At 46.7% G+C, this 20688-nt stretch overlaps 1 protein-coding gene across 8 annotated transcripts in view; it reads right to left on the bottom strand.

The window, feature by feature from the left end:
- Positions 1–20688, bottom strand: part of PAX2 (paired box 2) — an 83003-nt gene that overhangs the window by 48853 nt on the left and 13462 nt on the right. The window lies entirely within an intron of this gene.

Genomic DNA, 20688 nt, shown 5'->3' with positions numbered 1-20688 from the left:
CCTCATCAACTGCTGCAGGACGCAAGGCTTCCCTTCTGTTGACTCTGCAAATCCAAACTAGCGCAGCCCTGGGCGGGCAGAGGGAGGCAGTCTGTGTTCAGTTCTGCTGTGAGAACCATCCAATATGCAGCTTGATTTTTGGTAGTGAGGATTAGTGCAGAGGACCCAGTGGAGCCTGGCATTCTTTCTCTTTCTGGGAGTGGGAACTGGGCTGGTGGCTTGTTGTCCACCTGCCTTTCTCAACCACACATATATCTCCTCCTGGTACTGGGACCCCCTGGGTTTTGAGACCATTTTGAACCTGGCTTTCCTACTAGGACCATATCATCGTCTTCCAGAGTCAGGTGTGTGTATGAGAGAGAGAGAGAGAGGTCCTCATATCCTGAACTTACGAGAAATAACCAAGGAAGGGCTAGGTCACAGGTAACCCTTTGTCCCTAGGATGCCAACATAGCACAGGGTCCCTTTGCCAGATGTCAGGCCCTGAGCGATCTCTTCTTTTTTTTTTTTTTTTTGAGACAGAGCCTTAAGCTGTTGAGTACTGTGGCATCATAGCTCACAGCAACCTCCAACTCCTGGGCTCAAGCGATTCTCCTGCCTCCTCCTCCCAAGTAGCTGGGACTACAGGCGCCTGCCACTACACCCGGCTATTTTTTGGTTGCAGCCGTCATTGTCATTTGGTGGACCCGGTCTGGATTTGAACCTGCCAGCTCAGGTGTATGTGGCTGGCGCCTTAGCCACTTGAGCCACAGGCACCAAGCCATGAGCAAACTCTTCTTGAGCACATTTACTGCCCTCAGACAAGTCAAGGCCCTGTCCCCATCCAGCTGGCTTGTCGTCTTTTCTGAGGGTCTTATTTAGATTGCAGTGTCTTTGCTGGACTAATTGAAAAATCTGGTGTCCTCTCTAGGTACCCTGGAAAGGAGAGGGCCAAATAAAATACAACAGGGCTGGGATAAGCCTGCTTTTCAGTGATCTGAAAAACTCAGCGCTCTATGACTTAAAAGGCCAACTCTGAGGCCAGGACTAAGGAAAGCTCCCTCCACTCACTGGTCAAACAAGAAGCCTTTAGAAATAACTTTTCCGACAGCCTTGTTCCTCCCCACAGAGGGCTATGTGAGCCAAGTTCACCTTAGGCAGCCAGATGAGTGACAAGCCATGAGCCCACTCAGCTCCAGCCACTGTTCACTGAGCACCTGCTGGCAACAGGGACACAGCCCTTACTTTGCAGAGGAGGGAGGACTTATACCCAGAGAAGCAAATCACCTGAGGGGATCAGGTGGTTAGTGCCAGAAGGATTCAGAGGAGGAAATATCTCCCTTGCAGGCAGGAAAATTGGGAAGGAATTGTGAAGTGTGGGACTTGACGTAGACCTTTAAAGCAAAGAAGGGTTGAAGTCAGAGGCAGGAAGGGAAGAGGAAAGGGCACTGAGCTACATAACAGGGGCCCTAAGTCCCTGTTCTGACCTTGCCGTTAAGGGGTCACACAGCCTCAGGCTCACCTCTCAACTTTTCTGGGCCTCAGCTTTTTCGGCTATAAAGGGGCTGCACTACAGGATCTCCAGGGTCTCTGTCAACCCAGTAAAAAAATAACATGACCCCAAGATGAACAAAACAGTGCAGGGGAGAGCACCACAAGCAGGTGCCAGAGTGGGGTGGAAGCCCAGTGAGCCGGATGTCTCTAGGGTTGGTGCCTGGAACAATCAGCCAGCAATAGGGGAGGCCTACAAGCGTGTAGGAGGAAATGAGGCTGCAGGCTCGGATGTGATGATAATAATCACCACTCTCCACTTACTGAACATCTACTCCGTGCCAAGGTTACACACAACTTACGGTGCATACATATACACTACTGTGAATTTTCACAACCACCTCCACTGTACGTACTATTATCCTCACTTCACAGGCTGACAACCAAAGCTGGTAGAAGTTAAGTAGCTCACTCAACATCATACTGCCAGCTGGGGCAGAGTCAGAATTCAGTCTCCAAAATCTATGCCTTTTGTTACTTTGTCATTCTTCTCCCAACAAGTAGGAACCAGTTTTAGAGGGTCCCAAGCCACAAGCAATGTCTACACTGGACAGGACATGTACAGACTGATCCTAGTAGAGCAACACTGGGCATGAGGCGACATGGAGTCAGATGTTGTGAAGGCAGAACGGCCAGGACCTGGCAACTAACTTGTGTCAACTATGGCTCCAAAACCCCAGTTTTGTGAAATTGGAAGCTGTGCCTTATTGCCAGGAATACACTTGCAGGGAAGTGGCTGGTTGGGAGGGAAGTGCTAGTATGGGTCCTGGCTATGCGGCATTTGAGGTGGCCGGGCAGTGTCCAGGTGGACATGCCCATGCATCAGCTGCCACAGCAGACTGGTAAGGAGAGCATTGCTGGAAGGGACAAGAGACATCAAGAGTGCACACTGGGGAACATATACTGCAGAGACTGGGGAAAGATGCCAGAGAATTGGTCATACGGGAAATGGCAGGACCAGGATGGGGTGGTTTTAACTAAGTCAATGGATAAGAATATTTCAAGAAAAACGTAACCCACAGTGCCAACAGTGACATGGAGACTGAGAGGATTGGGAATAGAAGAGGCAAAGATTTGGGATTTTGGTGGCCTCTGGTGACACTGGGGAGAGCAGTCTCAGCAAAATGACTGGAGCAGGAGCTAGACAGGATAAGGTTAGGGATTGAATAGGGAGGAAAGAGAAGCAAGGCACGGTGAGAGCAGACAGACTGTCACCTCCAGAAGTGTGTAGAAAAGGAAAGGAGAGAAAAGTGTGAAAGTTGCAGGGAGAGAAGATAGCTGAGCGGAGGGAAGGCTTTCTAGGGTAAGAAAGACCTGGGTAAGTTTGTAGATGAAGAGGAAGCTAAGTGATTAGGGCGCCGACCACATACACAGAGGCTGGCAGGTTTGAACCTGGCCGGGCCCTGCTAAACAACAATGACAACTGCAATAAAAAAAAAAATAGCCGGCTTGGTGTGTGCCACACCTTTTGGGGGCAAGACACGTTTGTAAGAGGGATTTTGCCTAACAAATGCAATCAGGGTAACCTGGTTTATTGTACCCTCAATGAATCCCCAACAATAAAAAAAAAAATAGCCGGGCATTGTGGTGGGCGCCTGTAGTCCCAGCTACTTGGGAGGCTGAGGCAAGAGAATCACTTGAGCCCAAGACTATGAGGCTGCTGTGAGCTGTGATGCCACAGCACTCTACTGAAGGTGACATAGTGAGACTCTGTCTCAAAAAAAAAAAGGAGGAGGAGGAACGAGTGTAGGAGAGACTGATGTCAGGTGGGACAGCAGGAATGAGTAAAAGAGCAAGGCAGAACAAGAAAAGAATAGTGTGGAGGGTAGAGGGGTGCTGTTAGCCCCAGGTGCTGTATTTTCAGGTGGTGAAAAGCTCCAAAAAGGTGCTTTTTAAATGACTCTTATCTCTCAGCAAAGTAGAAGGTAAGTTCATCTCTCAAGAGTTGGGTAAAGGCCAGGCTGGGTAGCTCACACCTATAATCCCAGAACTCTGGGAAGCCAAGGTGGGTGGATTGCTTGAGCTCAGGAGTTCGAGACCAGCCTAAGCAAGAGCAAGACCCTGTCTTTAAAAATAGCCCGGTGTTGTGGTGGGTGCATGTAGTCACAGCTACTTGGGAGGCTGAGGCAAGAGAATTGCCTGAGCCCAAGAGATTGCGGTTGTTTTGAGCTATGATGATGGCACAGCACTCTACTCAAGGCAACAGGGTGAGACACTGTCTCAAAAAAAAAAAAAAAAAAGAGTTGGGGGGAAAATTTGGAGAAAGATCACATGGAAAAGACTTGATAGTAGCTGAGGACAGTATAGATTTGTCTACAAGAATAGTCTGGAAAGATGATGAGCAGCTCAGAGAAGCTATTACTATTTCACTGCAGCAAAAACTTCTGAAATCCTACGGGGCCCATGGGTGACTCTGGCTTGAGGGCTGAAGGGCTCTGGACTAACGGAACTGTAGGGCTGGGGCTGGTGAGACAGATAACTGGATGGTGTTGAGGAGTTTCTGTCTTTGTCACCCAGAGCCTCTGACCCCTGGGGCAGGTATAGCTGAGGCTGTGAGTGATGGAAAATCACTGCTCTGCCTCCACCATGTCAGATGAGAGCTCACTCTTTCCTGGGGACCTTTAAGGCTTTGGCCTGGGCCCAGCATAGGGACTTCCAGGCACTTCAAGTCTCTCACACTCGCAGGGAAGTGAGTCAGGCAAAGGGAAGGAAGGTGAGGGCTTTGGGCTCAGCCTGCTTTAGTCAGAATCTTAGCTCTGTTACTTATTACCTGTGAAACCCTTGGCAGTTTCTTATTCCCTCATCTGTAAAACAAGATAATACTACCATGCACTTCATAGGACTGTAGTGAGGATTAAATAGGATAATCCATGTGAAGTGATTAGTATGATGGTTGGCTCAATAATAATAATGGTAACTGCTAGTATTATTATTCCTGTGGGTGATGTCATGGCCTAGCTGCTTTCAATTTAGAGCCAGGTGTAAGCAGGAGGCCTCCCTGCCCAATATGCCCCTGCTGGTCAATGCAGGTGCTACCCAGACCCTGGGAAAAGCACTGAGAAAACAGGAAACAGCAGCAGCAGGGTCATAATCGGACCCAAAAAGCGGTTGCATCAGACTCTCAGGAAGACAGACTGGGGGCTGAACCAAAGCCTGCCTGAGGCACTAGGAAGAATCCACAAAGGACCCCAAAGACACCAGGATGTGTGGTAGGGCTTTTAAGCAAAGCATGATGAGGAAGGTGGCGAGGTCCCTGGTTGGTTAAATTCCCAGGAGGCCTTCACTTCCTAGCAACATGGAGCTGTAAACGGTTTCATGGGCTCCGTGAGTTAGAATGAAAGCCCTGAGTGTGCCTTCTCCTAACAGTCTGTTAGACTTAGGAAGAGACACTCTACTTTCTAGGAAAGCACTAGGGTCTCTGACTCCTCTCTAGCCCTCCTCTCTAGCCCTCCTCTCTCGGTCCTTCCTCTGTGTTTCGTTCTGTGTCTCTCTCCCGTCTATTTCTTTCTCTGCTCCTCTCTCCATCTCCCCTCTCTTTGTCTGTCTGTCTGTCTCCTTGCACCCTGAAGTCCCACTGTGGCTATGTGAGTTTATTGATTCCTGGGAGCTGGGGGAAAGCGGGAGGCAGGGCTGGGGTGCAGGCACAGGGATAGAAATAGAAGGCTATAAATTATTTGTGACAGGAAAGCAATAGTGGCAGAGTGCTGAGCACAAGTCCTGTGTCACTATTAGATTCCTTTTAGCCTGATGACACTGTAAAAAAGGTTAAGTGTCTGCTGGAATCGTACACCTGGGGGGCCGGGGCAGCCTGGGAGCAGAACAAGCCACTGAGAGCAGGTATATCAATTCTCCAGGCCAATAATATTCCTCTCATTGATCGCCACGCAAAGTTCAAAAATCTCATTACAGCCAGGCAGACCGGGAACTTTTTACAAATCAATAGAATGATATAATGTATGTATACTTAGTACAAATGTATCTATTCATCTATCCATCCATCCACGGTCCGCCTCAGGGTTTCCAAGTTAACCTACCCATCATATTATGTTATGTTATGTATGATATTATATTGCATTATATTATATGATAATAAATGGTGTGCAAAAACTCCCCCTGAGGTGGAGACAAGAAGAGGTCCTATTAGCATTGAGGTGACCTCAGATAGTTCACCTTGAAAGGAATGAGGTGGCATCATTTTCAGGACAAGGCTGGTTAGGATTTCTGGGAGCAATGCTTCTTCATTGAAGACTCCAGTGAAAAACAACAATAATAAACAATAAGAAAAACAAAAAACTACTGTCTATTGAGAGTTCACCATGTGCTAGGCGATGTTCTAAGTGCTTCAAACAAATAGTTCACTTAATCCTCACAACAACCCATTTTACAGATAAGGACGATTATAACTCGCCTAAGATCACTGATTTAATAAATGGCAAATCTGTGATCTGAATCTAGGTAAGATGATCACAGGGTCCATGCCCTTAACCATTAAGTTGTACTGCCTCCAGGGGAAAGGCACTCAAAAGCCCGAAATTCAAACTGGGGGATTCCATTTCTTGTTCCTTGTTCTATTGTGTTCTGAAAATGCAGGGTAATGGGCTTCCCTGAACCTCAGGGGAGGCAGGTGGTGAGGTCACTGCCTTGTTGGTTAAATTCCTCACTACAAAATGGAATAATAACACCTGTTGGACCCAGGTGCTGACAATAAGTATACATGGCATCTCCAAGTACACACATAAAATCCTGTTCAGCTGCCTAGAACAAGACTTCCTTCCCAACTTTGGAATTACTCCTTAGAGGAACAGAATTACTTCCTACAGGAGTCTGAACAAACCAGTGCTATGGCCATGTTTGGAGCAGGCTGCTCTTAGGAGCAAGATATCAAGGATCTGCATACATGTGTTATATGAGAGTATAAATCACACAAGTAGTCCTGGGGTACATACCCACTTTTTAGAGTCTTGGCAGAAAATACTTAATCCCTGCTATGGAGAAGGTTTTTCTTGACTGGTAAATAAAAGGAATTCCAGAGTAGAGAATGTTTCAGAGTAGCTGGCCCACTAAGCCACACAACTGTGAGTGGGGCCTCTGCCAGAGACCTCGGGCTGCCTGGGTATTATAAGCTGAATCATTCTAGAGGACAAAAAATGTTTCAGCAAATGATATTTTTCTCAACTAATGCAAGTTATTGCTTCAAGTTAAGTCTTTGAGAGCTGCCTATATCAGGCACGTACTCCTGGCTTGGCCCTGAGGCAAGTCAGCCTCAAAACAGCTGGAGACTTTTCATAGCAGAACCTCCAGGGAGATAGCATAGATTACTCAGGAGATTTTTACCTCTCCTGAAAACGGTTCCTACTCCTGAGAACTCTAAGGAACTAGAATCTCCCCTCTGTATATCTCAGGAGCTGAAAAATTGTGGTCTATTTCCCCCTCCCCATAGAAACCCAAAGGAAACAGCCTTTACCCTGCACGTGGTGCAGCTATGGCAGACCTGAAGTGGGTCGTGCACGCTCAGCTTCTGCGGCCCCTGGCTGCAGATTGGGCAGAGCTTGGAGCTGTTTGCTCATGCTCACTCACATGTCCTGCAGGCTCCGGTTTGGACAACTGACCATATGTCAGGCAAGGTTCTGTGCGTGAGAATGACCGCTGATGAGATCAGGCCATTCTTCACAGCTGTGGGCAGGACCTGCCATTCTGGGCTCTAGCAGGATGTGGCTGGAGTACACGGGCTCCAGGTTTCCAGGGCTCCTTCCAAATAAGACAAGAGCTTCTTCTGCCTCTTTTGTTGCCTCTCAGAAGTCATAATTGAGCTCTAAGAAATAAAAGCCCTACCAAAAAGGCAGAGGGAACCTGCTAAAATGTAAATCCCTAGGTCTCTCCTCAGACCTCCTGAATTAGAATTTCTAAACTCTCTAATATTTGTGAAAACTAGTGTAAGCCAGAGGGTGTGGAAACCAACTCTGGTTAGACAGAGGATGCTTGAGAGAGGTGGGAGGGAGGCTTAGTGAATTAAGAAAGTTTCTTTCTCATTCTCTAACAATCCACAGTTCTCTTCGTCTGTTAATCCTGACTCTGACATAGTCACCAAAATTCAAGAAGCTTCTTATTTCTGCCTGGAAACTAAACTACAGGTTAAAAATAAAATAAAAATTGAATTGGCGTCCATAGCACAGTGGTTATGGCGCCGGGCACATACACCAAGGCTGGCAGGTTCAAACCTGGCCTGGGCCAGGTGAACAATGACAAATGCAACAAAAAATAGCCAGGCATTGTGGCAGGCACCTATAGTCTCAGCTACTTGAGAGGCTGAGGCAAGAAATTCTCTTGAACTCAAGAGTTTGAGGCTGTGTTTGACGCCACAGCACTCTACTGAGGGCGACATAATGAGACTATGTCTAAAAAATAAATAAATAATAAAATAAAAATAATTTCAAAATAGTTTTGGTACATTTCTGGATAATAGATTCCCAGCAGGTTCCTTAGATTCCAGGCATATTTTCTGTATCGACTTAGCCTTTGAAGCCTGGCACTGAGGGCAATAACCCTTTTACCATGTGTCCCTGAGAGCCCAGGCCAGAGACAATTTACCAGGCTAGATGGGCCATGGGGCTGGCCCAAGGGGGCAATAGTGATGGTTTATATGATGAATAGTAAGCATATGGATTGATTTAACTTCAAGATATGCATAGGTTTAAAAATTAAGGGGCAATGTGTTTAACTAACCATTTGGAAACTGGTCTGTGGCGCATGCCAAGCCCAGAGCGTGACCAGACTAGCACTTCTCGCCACTGGCCCTGCCCTCATCTATCAGAGCTTCTGGCTTGAGCTGGGTCTACCAGCTGTCCACCCCATAGGCCTGCTTGGGGAGCTCCAGGGGCTCAAAGACTGCCTGGTGTGAGGGTCAACAGGAAGATTCTATAAATTCAGTGCTAGACTCTGCACTGTCCGTTCTCCCTGTCCACCATAGGCAGGCCTGCCCCCCTCTGCAAGCAGAAGGAATCTGGGAGGGGACTGCAACTCAGCAGCCGCAGACATGAGGCCTTCTAGTAACTGCCTGGCCTTCCTGCCTGTAGCCCTCCCTCCTCTTACCTACATACTCCAGAATTTAAGAACAATCCATCAGTCTCTCTCTGTCTCTTCAAAGAATGTGATGTGGCTAAATCTTATAATTGCTTCCTAACACCTATAGGATAAATGCAGAATTCCTCAACCTGGCCTTCAAAATCTCCCCCAGTCTGGTTCTACCCTAGCTTTCTAATCTATCTCTCTCTGTTCCCCCTCTTCCCCTCAGGGTCTAGCACAGAGCTGAAATCTTGTTTTCTTGCTTACTCAATTCACATTGAGTCCTTCCCTGAACTCTGAACTCTCCAAGGGCAGATGCCATGCCTATTTTTCTCACCACTGTCTTTCTAGCACCTAGCAACAGTGTCCAGCATAATGTAAGTACTTAACAACTATTTGTTGAATAACATGAATATTATTATTATCGTTATTGATAACTTAATCTTAAAGGACATAGCGGGCCAACATATACCTACTATGAACCAGGCACTGTACAACTCACTTCACATGGATCATTTAATTCTCACAACTACCTATGAAGATTATTACCCCTGTTCTACAGATAAGGAAGGTGAGACTCAGAGAGGTTAGGTAACTTGCTCAAAGTCACACAGCTATTAAGTAACTGAGCCAGAATTTAAACCTGATATCTACTCCAGAACTCATGCTGCTAACCACTGGGTAGAATAAGTCAATCATATCAAGATCAGCTGGTAGAATCTAGTGAGAGTCTAGGTCTGAACAGAGGAGTAAAAGCAGTAACTATCATTCATTTCATATTTACTATACAATAGGCATTGTCATGTATGCATTTTCTCATTCCAATTCTAAGTGTAATTCTATTAAATAGTCATCTTCTATATTTTACGTAAGAGACAACACAGAGGCTAAACAACTTGCTCAAGTCACAAATTTAATATCATTGGAGCCAGACTGTGGATCCAGCCTGTAACTTCAATGTCTGTAGGCTGAACCATACAACATCTTCTGGAAATTTCTATATTAATATTTTTGTGTGTTTATTAACTATTTAGACATGAACTAGTTTTTCTTTTTTTTGTTTTTTGGGGGTTTTTTTGGTTTGTTTTTCTTTTGAGGCAGAGTCTTACTCCATTGTTCTGGGTAGAGTGCTGTGGAATCATCATAGCTCAAAGCAACCCAAACTCTTGAGCTCAAGAGATCATTTTGCCTCAGCCTCCCGAGTAAATGAGACTACAGATGTGCACCATAACACCTAGCTAGTTGTTCTATTTTTAATAGAGATGGGGTCTCACTCTTGCTCAGGCTGGTCTCGAACTCCTGAGCTCAAGCAATCTTCCCCCTCAGCCTCATAGAGTGCCAGAATTATAGGGCGAACCACCATGCCTGGCTGTGAACAAAGTTTTTCCTTCAGTCTTTTCATATCCATGATTTGGACAATTGAGCAAATGCTATGTAGACAATTAACAGAGCTCTCACGTGGCTGTGACTCTAAACATGCTTACCCTTCCCCATGCATGTGCCATAGTTGTATTTTATAAGCATTAGGTCTGTGTTATGAGCAACTACAATTTTAGGTTTAGTGGCTATAGGTTTCAGTGTGTTTTATATGCACTGGTAGGTTTAGGGGAACAGATTTTCTAAATTCTTTTCATCTACCTAATTTCCAAATCATGTACATGATTGCACGGTGATACTACATATATATGTTTCTCAGCTTCTGTATTTTGAGAAACTGTTCCTCAGATTTGTGTATCTTTATATTTATGTCTGCCCCAATGTATTAATCCAAGATTTATAATACTGGGTGTATTTATTAAAACCTACACTGTGAACATCTGCCAAGTTATGTCTCTTTCAGTCAAATATATAAGCCACAATGAGACTCCACAAGCATCATTGTTCCCTTCCCAGGGTGTTTGAGATTCTCAAATCACAATTGTGTTTTTATATTGGTCCATGCACCAGTATTGACGGGCATAAATGTGCATTTGTATACCCGTGTATCTCTCTGTCTGTGGCTGGGATGGGGTGGGGGTAGGGAGATGTGGAAATGAGAGAATTATTAAATGCCAAGTAGATATGCAATAAATCCCATTGATTTTATAAACTCCAACTTGTCTTCAGTCTCCTTCCATTCTTTATCCTGGGGGCATTGCAACAAAAACCTATTTTAAATACCTTTGCTTCCCTCCTTCCCCCTCCCCAAAAAAGTGTCAATATTTTATTTGGATTTTTAACTTCACTCCATAACAGTTGTTTGACCTCCTGACTCGTGCGAGTCACATAAATTCTGGGACTTTATTCAGGAGCCATGTTCCTGCTATTGAATAAGCAATTTGGGAGGGTGAATTAATGACTTGTGCTGTTGCTGGAAAGTCCCTGAAGAAATATTAAAATTGCTTGCAGACTGAATCGATACTCAGTGAATACCCAGCAAGAAGGCTCCGGTCTGGAATGGCCACAGAAGGCAGGGCGCAGCAGGGGAAAGGGAATTCCTGCACCCAGCTTGGAGAGCTCCCCACCTCGGCCTTTCCCTCCATCCCTGGTGCTCTGTCATTTTCAGAAACAGCTGAGTCTTATTAAACCCCAACCAGGATGAGACTGAATCGTCCTGTCTCAGAAAGCAGGCTCAGGGGACAGTTTACTCTCTTACTAGCAACGAGAGCCCTGAGGCCTTATTGGAGGTGATGGTCTGGACACATCCACCTACTGGAGAAATGGGATGGTGCTGCTGCTTTCTGGCAGGCTGCACTGTACTTGGGAGGACCGCAGCTGTGACCATTTTCTGCTGGGTGTGCAGAAGGGTTGATGTTGCACTGCTGGCTCTACCCCTGTGTGTGCCTGACCAATGTTTACTATCACTCAAGCAGTCACACGATTTCAGCCTTTGTGTAAGAGTGTGCCTGTGGGGTGGAGAGTTTAGATTGTGCTGTGTGTTACCATGTATGGCATTGTGTCCACGCTTCCCAGCCGCTGGCTTAAGGTTTGTTACTTGGTGTTTTGTGGTATTGTATTGAGGTGAGCGCACTTTGTGTAACACTGAGTTAGAGGAATTTGCGTATTGTTTGGTGGCAGTGTCTGTGTCTCTGCTTTGAATTACTGTGTTCATTGATCATATCAGCATCTTTTTTCCCCTGATGTATGTCTCAGAGATTAGGTTAATGGGTGTCTCCTTGGTGATGTGGGTTGAGTAATGATGTTGGATCTGGGTGGTGGTGTATGATTCGGTAATTGCTTTAATTGCCTTCTCGGTGCGGTTGTGAGTGAGAGGGACCATCTTTCAGCTTTTTAAGCTTACACTGGCCTGGTCATTTTTCGGAAGGAAGATTCTACAGATGTTAGGACAAATCTCTTTTCTTTTTAAATATACAGTTCTATTCTTTTTGGAAGAAAATTGCTCCTGCTCCACTGAAGAGTTCTGACTTTGCCAGACTGGAACAGGCCCTAGTGCATCTGCCTGATTGGCTCTGAGGCCAAACCCTATGCTTAGGGGCTTAACTAGATCCTTGCTGTGGCTGAGGAGGATGGCTGGGAGTAACCTTCCCAGTCGCAGTGAGAATAACAACTGAAACTCTAGTTCCAAGAATCCCCATTCTGCTCTGTGGCCCTGGCTATCAGCATCTTCTTCCTTCCCAGTATCCCCAGACGATGTGGCTCAGCAGTGGGCTGCACTGAGGGACACACAGCATGGAAAAGTACAGGGACATGTACCAGGCATGACCATCCATGGGGATCCTTGTTCTGAGCTTGCAACTAAATGTGTGAATATATAGCTGGGCATGAGACTGCAAAATATAGAGTTCCCCAAGAGATTGCCCACACTGCACTTCCTTTGATAAAAGTAGGTATGAAGCATATAGCACAGTGGATAGTCACATGGTTTTAGAGCCAGTGCTGCATAGGTTCAAATCCTAGTTACGCTACTTAGCCTGTGACTCTGAGAAAGTAATTTAACTTTTGTGTACTCCAGGTACCTCATCTATAAACAATCCTGAAAAGCCCTGTGGGGTTGTTTATGATGCTTAAATCAATTAATACATGTAACATGCACCTAATAGTCCTACTGTAGCAAACACTTGTTAGCTATTATTATGATGATGACTATAAGGGCTTACTAAGAAGGAAAGCAGCCATGAAGCTGGCCTGTGCATGTGTACACACTTGTTACATAAATGTGTATAAAACCCTAAGATAAATCAAAGGGCGTGTGCTTGTGTGTATCTGTGTGTGTGTGTTTTAAGAAGCAATGAGCAAAAACTGCAGTCAGGTGGTGCAGGGGCAGAGAGTAGATCTCTCCTTGGCCTTCTGGCCCATTTGGGCAGTGGCAGAAGCTGGAGCTGATAGAGTTCCCCACAGCCCACTCCACACAGAGGGCAGCATCCGGCCTTGCAGTGATGAATAGGCAGGAAGGAAGATGGCAGCCCTCAACATGTTTTATACTTACTAAAAAATTTAAGGATGATTGAACCCTCAAGATTCAAATTTAGCTCATTTAAAAAATTAGCTTTCTAATTTAAAAAATCAGGACCTTCACTAGCTAATAGGTATAAATGAGGAATAGTAGAAGTGAGGTTTTAAATTTGAGAACTAAGAAAAGCGCATGCAAGGGAGGAGAGAAGTGACTATGAAAGCATGTGTATGTGGATTTTAGGAAGCCGCTGAGCTGGACTTGGTTACCCAACTAAGTAAGCCAAAGGGGCAGGAAGAATTTGAGGCAAGAATGGGATTGCATCTCAGCCTCATTCCTTAGGATTTCCCATAAATCTAGGAAACATCATTCATCATGGTGAGGGAAGTTCGAGAAATCTTGGTTTTCATCTTTGCTGTGTAGCTGTCCAGTTACTTTGAACCATTGCACCAATAGATAAAGCCCAAAGTAAATATTTTTCCTGAATTAAAAAAAAAAAAACTTTTATCTCTTAGCAAAATGGAAATAATTTCTTTTTTTTTTTTTTTTTTTTTGTAGAGACAGAGTCTCACTGTACCGCCCTCTGGTAGAGTGCCGTGGCGTCACACGGCTCACAGCAACCTCTAACTCTTGGGCTTACGTGATTCTCTTGCCTCAGCCTCCGGAGCAGCTGAGACTACAGGCGCCCGCCACAACGCCCGGCTATTTTTTTTTTTTTTTTGTTGCAGTTTGGCCGGGGCTGGGTTTGAACCCGCCACCCTCGGCATATGGGGCCGGCGCCCTACTCACTGAGCCACAGGCGCCGCCCAAAATGGAAATAATTTCAATGATTGTCAAACTCCTATGCTTCCCTGGAACATCCACATACACCAGACAATAGCAAACAGATTTGGTTTGAATTTGCAAAGTATTTGTTCACTTCTCCCTCTTCCCTTTCTTCGTCTTTTGTCTTATCTCCATTTTCTCTCTCTCTTCCCCTCCTCTTCCTGTTTACCTTACTTTCTTCTCCCTTCCATGACATTTAAGAATCAGGACCCCTTCACACGGATCGAATAAGGATTTTTTTCCCCTACCATCTCAGTTTTTCTTTTAAAAAAAAAAAAAAAACAACAAAAATGCAAAGCACCACAACCCACGAAAATGCCGTGAAGCCCAGAAAATGCCAACCTTCAACTCCTCAAGCAATAGCAGGCTCATCCCAAAGACGTATACAGTTATATGAAGTAGACACACACACGTACGCATGCACACACGAAGCCACAGAGGCTAGGCTCTCAAAGTGGAAAAAGGGTACAATTATCTAGTTCTGTTGAATGGTCAGATAACTGAGGCAAATAGGTTTTTTTTCCCCTGGAAATACCATGAGCAGGCCCTCTTCCTAAAATGAGTTGGGCTTATAAGGGACCATAACTCTCACTGGCATTCATGATACACAATCCTGTTCACAGAATCTCCTTTGATGCTCCTCAAGCTTTTTATTACAAAAGATCTCAGCGTTTGTACATACCCAAACCAGAAGGCACACACACTGACATAGACACAGGACAAGAAATGGGCACTTGATGTTACTGTTGCAATAACAGCTAGTGTTTATTGAGCACTTAATATTTGCCAGGTGGAATTCTAGGCAGGTTTATGTGGTTTGGTTTATTTCACCCTCACCACAATGGTGAGGGTTCTACATGATTATCTCCATACTATATGAGTGAGGACACTGAGGCTCAGAGAGGATACAAAATTGACCCATAATAACCCCATAGCAATGAGTAGGGAAGCTAGCTTCAAATGTTTGCAGTGTCTCCACAGAGCCCTTGCACCACGCCAAATAGCTTTGCATGAACTGCCTAGCACATGGTGGATATTTAGCAAAGGATTCCTGAGTAAATTAATGAGAAAATAAATGAATAAAAGAGCATATCTAGGGCGGCGCCTGTGGCTCAGTGAGTAGGGCCCCGGCCCCATATGCTGAGGGTGGCGGGTTCAAACCCAGCCCCGGCCAAACTGCAACAACAACAACAAAAAATAGCCGGGTGTTGTGGCGGGCACCTGTAGTCCCAGCTGCTCGGGAGGCTGAGGCAAGAGAATCGCGTAAGCCCAAAAACAGTTAGAGGTTGCTGTGAGCCGTGTGACGCCAGGGCACTCTACCCGAGGGCAGTACAGTGAGACTCTGTCTCTACAAAAAAAAAAGAGAGCATATCTATTAAGGAGCTGATATTCACCCTTAAGATGGCAAAGTGGTCACCGTTACAGAAGCCAGGACTAACAAACAACGTAAGCTTATTTGAGCGGACTGATCTGTCCTCCTGACCAACTTTCAAGGGAGGAGGAAAGTGCTCACCAGCCATGCCCATTCCAATACTAACTGCTGTAACCCATCAGCTCTGACTTAGGGCCCAGCCCAGCCTTCCTTCAAACCAGAAATCAGACTCAAATGTATCGAAGATACTTTTAACCATGACACTGTGTTTTCTGGAATATTTTTCTCTGAAAACAGGTGTTTCCCAATTTGTTGATTCTGTGCCTGGATAAGAACTGAGAAATTCAATCAATTATGTAGACATTTCCAAACCACCAGATCTTTGGCACCATATTGACAATGTTTATAGATAATTGACTAAAGTTTTTGGTTTTTACCCAGACGTTTGGGAGATGCTACAGTCATTAACCTGTTTGTCAGCAAGTGCTCATGCATTTACAAGAGACATAAGTGAACACTAAAGAGGAAAAGAATAACCCAGAATGATACAGATGAAAGAGGACAGGGGTAGCAGCCATTCGACAAAACCAGTCAAGCAGATGGCGTTCCGGGAATGGGTTGCTACCTTGGAGATCCATTAGAACGTGGATCCAGCTCGCAAGAGACTCATGCGCTTACCGACCTTTAAAAACCTCATACAGCTGTATCCTTGATTGTCTACAGAACTGTACCAATCCAATCTCTGCACAGCAGAGCTGTTGAGTCAATCCCAGAGTCCAGCACAGACAGCAGCTTGCCCACCTCCCTCTGCATACTGACACCCGCCGATGTCCGTGGGCCTGTGCATTAGTATCTCCACGTATCGCCAGTTTAAGCCGTAGATTTTGCAGAGCTTGGTGTAAAGCTGGCTGTGACTTTGTATGTGTACCCCTATTTGTGATTTAGTGCTCTGCCTTTTATCATCCCTCCTACCTCCATTTCCTTTCCCGCTCTACTTTTTAATGCTATTTACAACTTCCTTACCCATAGAGCAGCACAGCTATCTTTCAGTGTCTCTAAGTGATATACCCAAATGATTTTTCTTACCCAGCCTTTTTCTCCCCTCAACTTAATTTACGTTTGCGTAAACAGGAACTTTAGATCATTCTATTTAATAGCATTTAGGGCTACTACTTTTATCAAAGGGATCATGGCACTAAAGGCCTCCTTGCTAGGGACATTTGTTTATTCTTATGAGCAACCTGCTCTCCCTCTGTGAAGAAGGCTGTGTGCGTGCAGGCGTGCATGCACAATGTCCTCCTCGGTCTGTGCTCTGCTGCCCCACGTCAATGCAGCTTGGCACTGGCAGGAAGAGTGAGCCCTGTGAAACCGTGACATGAACAGTAGCTGACCCTCAAATTACTAGAGATAAATCCCAGCTCTGGGCCTTTCCTGCTGATGGCTACTTAGTTGTTTCAGGAGCAGACCCACATATGCCAGGCAGGGCCACTTCCTCCAAAATTCTACCCCCTCAAGCCCCCCCCCACCTTTATCTCAGAATTGCAGAGGAGGCTCAGAGTGACCTTATTCACAAGAAAGGTTTTGGGGGTCTAGAGGTGTGAGTTGGTGAAAAGGAAGCAAGGGGAACCAGGACAATGCCTCCCTGTATTCCTATCTATTGCCTTTTTCTCCTCTTTAATTCTTTCCATACTTCCCCATTGCTAACTGTATTTGACCTTGAACTCTGGCTCTCTCTTCACATAAGAATCTGTCACAAAGGGGCGAGTACCCTCAAAGAAGCAGTTACCTGGCCTGACAGGGCTGGAGACAGGTAGCCAGAGGGACCAGCCCATCAATCCACTCCTAGAAATAAATCCCATTGTATTTGCATTTTAATTTTCCACATAAACAAAGGCCCAGAGTACTCGCTTGGGCAGCATCACTGGACGAATTTAATTAGAAATGAAAAGTTTATAGGGCCCTCTTTAATGCGATTAATGCTCAGTTAACATTTATCACATTCATAAGCTGGGATCGCCTTTTCTGAGCAGCCACTGGCCATGAAATGAATTTCTCTCAACTTTTTTGTACCCATCTTGGGAGGTCACTGCTAAGGAGTCTACATGGCCTTACAGGCTGTCTCCTTGGGGCCTGGAGTTCCCTGGTCCTCAGAGCCAAGTTCAGGGAAGAGAGGGTGGGGGAGAGGCAAATGTGCACATGCTGGGTGTGAGGGCATTGAGAATGAGGGTAGCACTGTTTTCAAGAGGAGCTGGACCCCAATCAGGGTTGTACCCTCTGCAGAAAGCTTTCTTAATTAAAAAAGATAACCCCTGGGCGGCGCCTGTGGCTCAAGGAGTAGGGCGCCGGTCCCATATGCTGGAGGTGGCGGGTTCAAACCCAACCCTGGCCAAAAAAAAAAAAAAAAAAGATAACCCTGACCCAACACAGTCCATTTCTGTAGCCAAAAACCAGGCCTTAGCTGAGCTGGCCAGCGTCACTCCCATCCAGCTCCCGTTTCTCTCTTCCTGTCTTCTGCTATCTCTCCACTAACCGTTTTCATCTCTCACATGGACTCTGTTAACCTATCCCTACAGGACCATAGTTATGGGTTTGGGAACCTAAGTCCCAATTCTGGGCATGCTGCCTTCCCTCTGGCTCTCCCAACAACAGTCATAGTCGGAAGGCTGCCGGCCCTACTGTCAGCTCCTGTGAGAGCAAAGAGGGGGTGAGGGAGTCAGGAATATGAAACCTCTATTGGGCCCTGGAGGAGGGATGGCCTTCCTTATCTTATCAGAGTCTCTTCAATCTTCAAATAGAGTCTACTGAGATTGGCCTCCTAATCCAAACCACCTAGCCCCGGTAATGAGGAGGAGGAGAAAGAGGAAGAGTAAGGGACTGGGGAGAAGCGGGTGAGGCACCCACTCAGCAGATGATAAAAGGAGATAACTATTTTGGCTTTTGTCCCTGCTCAAACACATGCTCTCTCCAAAGACTTCAGCAGACACAAACAAGGCCCCTGCTGTCCATTCTTCTGGTGCAACATTATACACACCCACAAACCCAGTCAAACAACTCGACACTCATCTCCCGGAGAGCAAATGCACAGTGCTCACAAGTGTTTGCGGCCCCAGACATGCACATGCACACAGACCAAGTGTGTCAGGACCCTCTGTGTACCTTTCAGGATGTCCACTCGTTGACTCAGAACATCCATTCAATCCTGCACTCTCCAGGAACATTCACTAACAACCAAAACAGGCCGTCCCAGTGATGGAGGGGACTTTCATTCTAGGATCAAACAACAATCCCTTTTGCTGGAAGACTTCTGAATAGCAAACCCCCAGCTCCCAGTAGGATAAGGCTGACACCTTTTGAGAGCTCCTGGAGATGCCAGACCATTTAGGCAGCTTCCTGGGGTATGGCCACCGGGCTTAGCCAGATACCACCGGCACACACACTCTTTTCACAGCAGAGCCACACAGAAAATCCCAACACATAATCAACTTCTCTGGGACAACACACTAAAGCAGGCCCCACTGCTTGCCCTCTAGCCTTAGGACAAAAGCTCACAGGTAAGAGGCAAAATGAGGATCTCCTCCCTGACCATCTCTACGTCTGTCAGGCCGGATGCCGTTGGCAGCTCTCAGTCTCCTCCAGCTTCCTTTACCTGCCTGCCAGGTGTAGGCCGAGGAGCTGGGCCCAGCAAAGGCCTGAGCAGCAAGGCTAGGGAAAACTGCTCCCAGTGTTCACTGCCATTTGCTCAGGCTTTGGTGCCACTTTCCACCACCACCCCTTCTCTCTCCAGCCTCTCCAATCATCCTCTCTCTTTCTCTCTTCTTCTTCTTCTTTTTTTTTTTTTTGAGATGGAGTCTCTCTGTATTGCTCAGGCTGGTATTGAACTTCTGGGTTCAAGTAAACCTTCTGTTTCAGCTTCTTGAGTAGCTGGGACTACAGGTGTGTGTCACCCCACTTGGCTCCTGATTTCTTGACTCTGCTGAGCCTGCAGGGTGAACACAGTTCCCCTCCCTGCCTGCTGCCCTGTTTCATGGCCCTGCCAGGAGCTGCCTGTCCTGACCTCTGGCTTGCTGTGTTCCCAGGCTTGCTGCAAAGGGAGATCACTGCAGTTTGGGCATGACTGAGGGCTGAGGAAGTCCACAGTGAAGTGGCCAAGGGCTTCAGGCAGAGTGGTCTCTAAGCTGGAACCTGCCGGAGAGGACCTCCCTCCCTTCTGCTTGGCCTCTCTCCCACTCTGCCAGGGACTAGGCTGGAGCAACTGCACACAGTATCCTCACAGCCACAGCCAGTCTGCCTTGCAGCACACCAAGGGGGTGGGTAGCTACGCCCATGCCAGGCACTCCAGTGGATCCTTCTCAGAAAGGGCCACACAGCTCTGGCCCTACCACTATACCTGCCATCCTGCTTCCTTTGCTCCATCTTTTTCTCAGAAACCTGTCTACTATTCTCCCTTCTCTCCTTTACCACCTCTGGGCCGTTCCTCAGACTCCTGATAACCTGGACAAACAGCTGCCTGGGTCTCTGGCTCCCTCCAGCCACCTCAGAGAACTTGCAGGGCTACCACAGGTCCCTGGCTCAGATGAGTGAACCCAAGCCCCCGTCTTAAACTCTATAGTTCCACATGCCTCACTCAACCGTGTGCTCCAGTCCCAAACAAGCCCATCCAAGCAACACCCCAGATGGCTCCTTCCACCTCTCAGCTTCCTGGCCTCCTGCCTCACTCTTCCAGTCCTCACCCTAACTTTCTGTTCTTCTCCTCCCCTAGCTATAGGGAGTCACTATCTCTCCTGGACTAAGAGGCTAAACAAATGTCTTGTTTCCTTGCACTCGCACCAAAGCTACCACTCTGATCTGAGGCAGAGAGATAAGAATGTCCATTTAGGTAGACCAGGGGCTGCTGACTGCTGGCCATGAATTGAATCAGGCCCATAGCTGTGTTTAATTTGGCCAGCGCAGAGTTTTAAAAAATCCAGTCTTCCTGCACGAGTGCCTGTAGGCCAGCGCTGTGTGCTCCAGCTCTACCCACTTCTCGCCACCTTTTGTCTCATCTCCTGTAGCCTCTTCCATGTACTCTCCCTGCCAGGACCCCTGGAGCCCTGGGTTGTCTCCATTGCTGCCCTTGGCAAACACCAGGCTGGACTTTGGGGCATTCCTTGCCTTTCTCCCACACCCCTACAATGAACCTGAGTCTCATAGTCAGGAAGCATAGTCGGGTGCGACCCGACTCCCAGCTTCTCCTCTCTCGCTCCCTCTCTCTGTTATGAAGAAACAAAATATCTTTCCACCACATTATCTCTCAGTAAACAAAAGAAAGGGCCACTTGCTCTGGAGGTTGTTGAGGATGTGCCATGAGAGGAGCCTGGCTCTATAGCTTCTCCCCTCTCTTCCCTCAAACACCGTGTCCTCTCTTACCTGAGAGCTCCTTGTAGAAGCAGCTCCACTTCTCCTCCAGGGCCAGGCATTCTCCCTTGCTTCTTCCTGCATCCCCAGTGGCTCCCTGTGCCCTCCTCAGGAG

Source organism: Nycticebus coucang, chromosome 3 (assembly GCF_027406575.1).
Source record: "Nycticebus coucang isolate mNycCou1 chromosome 3, mNycCou1.pri, whole genome shotgun sequence".
NCBI lineage: Eukaryota > Metazoa > Chordata > Mammalia > Primates > Lorisidae > Nycticebus > Nycticebus coucang.
The sequence above is the reverse complement of the archived record's forward strand: the minus strand, read 5'-3'. Positions and strand labels throughout refer to the sequence as shown.